The 7,919-nt window shown below is 43.4% G+C and overlaps 1 protein-coding gene across 1 annotated transcript in view; it reads left to right on the top strand.

Annotated features, from left to right (window-relative positions):
- The window catches only part of LRIG3 (leucine rich repeats and immunoglobulin like domains 3), a 46,164-nt gene extending 44,174 nt beyond the window's left edge, over positions 1 to 1,990 (top strand). The window contains exon 19 of the mRNA XM_037168005.2: positions 1 to 1,990. This exon is cut by the window's left edge and continues 757 nt beyond it. The gene's annotated coding sequence lies outside the window, so the exon portion shown is untranslated.
- Positions 1,991 to 7,919: the final 5,929 nt, after the last annotated feature.

Here is a 7,919-nt window from a genome sequence, read left to right as displayed (position 1 = left end):
CATATAAAAATATGAGCAAAAACCGACCGTTCCGCCTACCTCCCAGGACTGTAACACAGACGCACAGCAGATCCGTGCGGAAGCTTGGTGAAGGGGGAGGAGCTACAGGGGTCTGAGGCCCGTTAGTCTCTAACCCTTCGAACAAAGGATTTGTTGTAGTCTGGTGTAAGGTAGCACAGCCACCGTTGCTTAAGTCACTGCTGCACGCCACGATTCCTTAATTATACTGATGCTTCGTGTGGTCCAGTGCTTTGTGCTTTTCCAAACAGTTTCACGTTCACCAGCCCTTCAGTTATAACGAGGGTGGTTTTTGCACATTTCTGTGGATTTTCGTCCGATGTTCCAGGTTGTAGGATGCCAACAGAATTCTTTGCTGTTCCTGTTGATTTTCTGCTGGATGAGCAGTTTTTGTTAAAATAAGGTATGCTAAGCCGACTTGCAACATTCATTAAGAATTAAAATATTTTTCTAATTTGGTTATCATAGCTCTACTTGGTAAAAATGGAGTATGAAATCTGTTACTTGAACACAAACTATTTAAAATATTTGTTTTAAACAGAAATTTAAGTGACACAGTTTGAAGTAGTTTAATAAAACAAACAAGTTTAATAATTCAGATGATGAAACTGGATTTTTTTTTTTTTCGGGAATCCTTGTTTACATCTGTAGCTTAAAAAACCCTCTTGCCCAAGATAAGTTAAGTTGGTGTGGAAGGAGCTGATGTAGCACATTTGGCTTTAAAAATCTAACCAGCTAGAAGGGTGACTGTGCGTCATGGTCAGCCCTTAGACTGAGCAGCCATGAGAAGAGCAGGGTCTCCTCCTCCGAGGAGCTGTTCCGGTGAAGCTTCCCTGCATAGTGAGTTGAGTAAAGCGCCGTTATTTGTGAGCCGGAGCCTGGAACCCAGGTCGCAGTAAGATTTTCCTCTAATTGAGACACCGAGTCGAAGGCAGGAAGTTACCCTTCCTTGGACCACTAGTGACTAAGTGCAAAGGAGTGATTTTGGATGCTTCGCCTTTATCACGTTGCCGCATTTTCCAGTCTTCCTGTTGATTTGTCTTCATTACGGCCAGATGGGATGCAGCCATCGCCAGGGGCTTCTTCAGTAATGATGAACTTAAGAACAAAGTTTTAAATCATTAACACCTGAAGCTCAAGACGTAGATTCATCGCACATCAGTATGAGTGTTCCCTTTTACTGCGCCTTTGTGCTGACACTCAAGATTGTGTGCGATCTCAGCTGTCTGGAGGGACAGGGAGAGCTCAGCTTCGCTTGGACATGCGCAGGAAAAGGGTGTGTGTGAGACTCCATATTGAACTAACCAAACGAGTCTAGTAGGTATTAAGAGATCCTAAAATAACATAGACTTTAAAAAAACTAATGTAAATAAATATCAAGTCACTTGGCTTATTTATGAGGAGGAATGCTTAGTATTTTCAGTTTAATTTTTCTATACATGTATAACATATCCTACTAGATGTTCACACAACTTTTGTATTTTTTCTTTGACTATTGACATTAATGATAATTACTGTGTATAGTCTTATCTGTTTTTTAAGATATTGGGGGGAAAATGTTCCTTACTTGAGGCAGGCAATATTTTATAAAAAATTAAAGATCTGTAGAATACTTACAATTTATTTTCACAGTGTCCTTGCAGAAAGAAACTGACAGTTATTTCTCAGAACAAAGCTAATGGTACTGTTTTTAAAAACTTGATAGGAAAAGAAACATGCTCTGATATTTGTAAACACTTGAGAGGTTTTAGTCCTGATTTAATGTGGTAGGAAGTAATTCACATCCAATATTAGCATAGATGTGCTATGCTGGTATTTTTCAAAGACAACGAGAACCAAATGTTATTGCAAAGTGCCTGCCTGTGCCTCCCCCCCTCGGAATGAATCTGCAATAATTGGACTTGTATAATAGGATAATTTATTTTTTTAATTTTTATTTTAGTTTTAATTAAGTTTATTGGGGGGATGTTGGTTAATAAAATGATATTGGTTCAAGTGCACATTTCTATGCTACATCATCTGTATATTGCGTTATGTGCCCACCACCCAAAGTCACATCATCTTCCATCACCATAAATGTGGCCCCTTTACTATTAGTACTCCCTCACCTACCATCCCTCTGGTAACCATTATACTTAGTTGTACATTTTGCATCAGTGACATTAATTGAGTAAAATGATCTTTATCTTAATTGTCAGGGGGCTAGGAAACAGGTTCCTGAATAAATAATAATACAATGTGTCAAATGCTAGAGTTTAGTAGGTCCCCTGTACCTGGCACGAATGTTGTCTCTAATTCTACCAGAACTGTCTGGAACTGTGAAGTGTACTTCACTCAGCGTGCCCTACAACATGCCGATTATCTGCTCCTGTTCCAGTGCTCCATTCCTTGTTCCATTACCATTAATCACCATTCTGGGGATTGTGCTCGTGAATTAAGTCAAGGCTGGTTATGCCTTTCCTCACCACAGCCAAGTTCAGAGACCTTTATCTGTCCCTTGTATTTCTCTCACCCTCACCCTCTCCTTATTGCACTGCTACTAGAATTGTTTTTCTAAGAGAGATCTGCATTGGTCACTTCCTGTTTAAAAACCTTCAACAGCTAAACTTAAACTCTTACAGTAAACGAGACCTTTCACACATTGATTCCAGTCCAGCCTTGAAACCATACCCCTCCCCCGGCCCCAGGCCCAGCTTTTCAACAGGATAACACAGCAGCCCCTGACCAGCCCATGAACACCGCCACGGCTTTACTTCGATGTATGTGCAGCTCAGTTGGAATTTGGTGGCCACATACTGTTGGTGGTCACTGTGCACATTTTCTCACTTCTGGTTCAGCAAACATTAGACGCAGTAGACACACACATACTGAGTGTCTCCTGTGATAGGTGCTGCCTTACAGACTATTTAATCAAATATTCTTCCCCCAAGAAGCTCCTAGACAAATGGCACAGTTACCTCCCTGAGATGCTCTTTCATTTCCCTTATCTGGTAGAATCTACCCTTTCAAAACCAAACCTTTCCCTCTTTCATCCAACTGTTTCCCATAGAACTTTATATGAATCAACGTGAGGAAAATCACAAGGAAGCCATTAGTTACAAAGCTACCTGCAGTGTAATTGTATGAGAAATACTAAAAACAGTTACCTACATGTCAATAAGACAGTTTCTAGGAAGAAATAAGGAAGTCGAGAAAATCTGTTTTTTATTGAAACAATCACCAGATGATTTGGTCTAACTCTCTGCAAGAAAATCAACTCATGTCCAGTTTACTAAAGGAAAATAGGTGGCTAGGGGTGTCAACAGATTTTTTTTTTCTGTAGCAATTGGACATATGATTGCCCAGCTACCATACACATCTCAACCACCCTGCAGTTAGGCGGTAACCATGTGACCTTTCCTAGTGGAATGTAACAGTCGTTAAGTACCACTTTCAGCGCCGCAAAACCACACACCCTTTTCCTGCAGCTGTCTCGTTAGAAAACGTGGCCCAGAGCTAAAAACCAAGGAAGAGTATCTGAGTGATTTTATGGAATATGGTACCTCCAGGCCAACCTGGAAGAGTTCCTTTGAGGCCCTCCTTACATAATTGAGAATTAGAGTTTATTGCGAGACTTCCGGTCAAGTTGGTGGTGTAAGCAGACATGGCTTGCCTCTTTGCACAACCACATCAAAATTACAATTAAAATACAGAACAACCATCTTTCAGAACCATCAGAAATGGCATTGAATGGGAGTTGGGCAATGACAGAATTAAAGACTGGTAGGAGGGGTACAGATGCAGAATGGATTGCTGCCACAATCAAGTCTGGTGGCTAAAAGTCAGGAGGGACATCTCATGAGTGAGGAGTCCCAACCCCCCCCCCACCAGGGCCCCCAGCCCAGGGTTCCAGTGCCAGGAAGATAAGTCCCCATAACTTCCGGCTGCAAAAACCAGCAGGGATTGAGTCAGTGAAGCAAACTTCTGGATCCTCCAGCAGTTCCTCTAAAAGGACCCACACACAGACTCACCTACTAGGATTCCCTCCCTCTGAGCAACAGCACAGGGTGGTGGCTTGAAAGGCATCAGTGGCATACTGGTACAGGCTTAGGTGCCAGGTATCAAGGAGAGCAGAGGCCGTTGTCCCTTTTCTGGGCCTGCCCCACACAGGGCCACAGAGCCAGCAAGCTGGTGTCATATCTGAGACTCCATCAACCTGGCTATATCACTCTTGGACCTGCCTGGAGATTCCCAGAGATTCCTCCGAAACCAGTTTACAGCCCACCCAAGCTGCTTTCCATATGAATGGTTGGTCTTGGCTCAAGCTGCACAACTTCCTGAATCCTCCCAAACAAGCAACAGCTGGCCTGAGTGAGCCCCAGGCCCAGCACCAGCAGCAGCCAGTTTAGATTCACAGCTTGGCTTTTCCTGGGAATCTCTAAACCCAACACGAGTAGCAACTATCTCAGATTGCTTTATAGCTCAGGCAGGGTGGCCCAGGGCAAAACACAGGTGGGGACTGACCATGGCCTGCACCACCCAGTGGACAGCTACAGACCACATCAGAGCACCACCACCCTGCCCCTGCACAGCTGATCCTCCATGGAGGGCAGAGGGTGGTGGTCAGTGGTCACAGCAAATCTTTACAGGTGACCAGCCTGGGTAAATCCCTCCCATTGATCTGCCAACAGCAATTTTTCATTTACTTTTCTCTTGTGTTCTTTCTAGGCAAATAGTCAGTACTATTTGAGTTCTCGATTCTTTAACTGTATTCTAGAACATCCTTTTTTAAAAGTCAAAGACTCTCTCATCATACATGGTTGCTGATTGTTTCTGATTTTTACCCATCTCCTAAGATATGTCTACTAACTGGCGCTTCACCATTTACTTTTCTGAGTCTTACTTTTTTGTGCCTCTGAGAATCTTAAACAAAATGACTTCAAAATCACTTAGAAATTGTTTTGTTATTTTTGTATTTTCCAAACTGACACTACCTTCTACTTGTTGATCGTGTTGACTGCCTCTTTTAGTATTAGTTCTGGTTATAGGCTTTGGAATTTTTGTTTGCAGGCTTATAACTTTTCTCTGCTTTTTTTATGATCACTTACCCTGGTGTGGTGATCTTACGATTGCCCCCAGAGCAGGTCTTGTGTTAGAAGCGAAGGATGATTGGGGCACTGGAAAGATAAATTACAGGATCCGGCAGGTGGTGTGGTTCGAGTCCTTCAAGCACTACAAGGGCACAGATGACCAACACCTGAGCCCTGGGCAGTGGCCACTGCTGTTTGCATTGCGTTCCACAGGTGCCAAGCCTGTCCCCAGTGTCGTGTCAGGCAATGAGCCAGGCTTCACACCTTTTGGCACCTGGTGAACTTTTGACTCCTGGTCAAACCTCTGATTCTGTCCTGCCATTTTACTGACTCGGAGCTTGATAGAACGATGACTTCAGCTTGTTACTGCTCTGTGTCGTTGTTCATTTGTTTGCTTTTTTGTTACGTGCATCTGATCCATAGGAATGTTCATGTCATTTTTAGTGTGGCTGTGCCATGTATGTACAACACACATACACCCCTATATGCACACATAGACGTTTATATTTGCTGGGTGAAGATGGAAGCAAGAAATTATAATGTCACCCTGACCAGAAAAAGACCTTCTGAATGAAGCTGGAAGTGCCTGTTAGAGAGGAAGCGGAGAGACCAACATTCCAGCCTTTGCAATTGGATGGATGGTTGCCCGATTACTAAGACACGGAACCTAATAAGTGTGGTGGGAGAAGATAATAAATGTTATTTTCTATAATTTGAGGAACTTATTTAAAAACCAAGTGGGAATTTCAATAGACTTAACACTCCCAGGAAAGTAAAAAATGCTCCTGATCAGGAGACGTGAATCATTAGCACGCACATTCCGCTAAGTCCTGAGATGAAGAGAGTTTGTAGGGAGAGCAGATAAGACAGAGAAACGTGTAGGGGACAAAAGATACAGTGGAATTAGCAATGAAGCTTAGGGAGAGAACTATCACTTCTCGGCTGCATTATTATGATAGTCATGTAATTCATCTCTTTGTTTCCAACTTTGCCCTCTTTGGTCTCTTATTAACATAGTCCTTAGATGAACCTGTTAATGTATAAGTCTTTCCTTTGATTAAAACCCCTCAATATCTGTGCCTGCTCAACTGAGAAAAGGCCCAAGTTCCAGCAAGGGCCGCGAAGACTCCATGATCTGACCCAGGCTCTGCCACCTGTACCTCCTCCTACGCTTCCCCCTGGGCCAGTCCCTCCAGCACATGCTCCTGTTTCAACACCTTTCCCACTTTCAGTTTTCCTACTCTGTGCGGATTGCTCTGCCCCAGATATCAACACTGCTGGAGCCCTCACTCTTTTCAGAACGTTGCTCAAAGGATTGAATTTCTGTGGCCACCCCATACAAAATTGTAGTCCCCTCCCCGTTACTGCTAAGCACATTTCTTTGCTTTATTTTTCTTTATAGCATGGGTCACAGTGTAATATACCATATATGTTACTCACTTATTTTGCTCATTGTCTGTCCTCTATAATAAGTCCAGTGAGGGTAGCAACTTGTTTTTACTGTGTTCGACCTTGTATTCCCTGCAGTGGAGCAATGCCTGACATATAAAAAGTGCTCAGTACCTGATTGTTCAATGGATGAATGAATATCAGGCAATCAATGCATTTTAAATCTCTTTCTTTGCTTTTTATTTTTCTTTTGCCTTTCTGGAAACTTTGTTTAGGCTTCATTGCCAATTTCAGCCATGAAGGTAATGAAGATTGTAACTGTTTATATATTTTGAATTTGGAGCCAACGGGATTTGCTGACAGATTGGATGTGGGGTCTGCATATCCAGGAACACTGCCTCCCGGCTCTGCTGTGGCCAGGCGCGCTGGGCCCCAGGCCTGACCCTACCGCCAGGACCTCTGTCAACAGGCCAGTTCTTAGGGGGCAGTAGGAAGAAGCCGCCTCTTCCCTCGAGTTCCTCTCAGCTGTGGTTGCCCCGTAGCCAGAGGCCCAAATAAACCTGTCTCTCCTTTCTTTCATCATGTGTTTTCGTAGTCACACCATGCCTGTCCCCTATCATACCCATCCCCTGCCCTACACCTCTTACAGAAGCTTCTAGACAACAGTGTGTACATCATTGCAAACTCACATACCAACAGAGGCCAGGCACATAACCTAAGTGTGCGAATTGGACCAGATATACTACAGTAGGGAGTGGTGGGAGCTGGGTATCCATCAAAAATGCCAACAGCCGAAATCAGGTTAGCCAAGACACTCTGGGATCCTCACTGTTCGGGAGCTCTTGTATAAACCACTTAGCATCGAAGAAGCAATGCTGCAGTGAATGGGTGTCCTGGGCATTCTCACCATGATCCCCTTTTGCTGATTTATTCAGGTTTTCCCAGCTTGGACCTAACCTCAGACCAGGTGCTTCTAAATGAGTAATTTAGATTTATGTTTCTCATCCAGAAGGAGTGGAATCTAAGTGTAAAAGAGAGCCATTAAAGCTAACTACTATATGTTGTAAATGAAGGCTGTCAGAGGAAAACGTTTTGAAGGTGTTTCTGGGTCTCTTTACTCACCCCCCTGACCAGGGAAAAATGAATCCCACCTTTTAGGGCCAGGTGTTCTTTACAGTTAAGTAACAGTGTGGCAGAGAGAGAGAGAGGGTAAGCTCACTCAACATTTCAAAAAGTAACCAAGGTTTGTACTGGCTTTATTAATATATGTGATTTTAAACATGCTGCATAAAAATGAAACAAACAAAAACCCCTATGGTGTCTGTGTTCAGTTTGGTTTGGAAGTCTCTCATGTCCGCAGGCAACTCGGCAACTGAGTCCCCTAACGTGGTCCCAGGCTCACTCCCACCCACACTCCACTTCGTTCCTACAGATGCTAATATG

The sequence above is a fragment of the Artibeus jamaicensis genome, unplaced genomic scaffold (genome assembly GCF_021234435.1).
Source record: "Artibeus jamaicensis isolate MK-2021 breed Jamaican fruit bat unplaced genomic scaffold, CSHL_Jam_final contig_233, whole genome shotgun sequence".
NCBI classification, from domain to species: Eukaryota; Metazoa; Chordata; class Mammalia; order Chiroptera; family Phyllostomidae; genus Artibeus; species Artibeus jamaicensis.
Note: the sequence above shows the minus strand (reverse complement) of the source record. Positions and strands in the feature narration are given on the sequence as shown.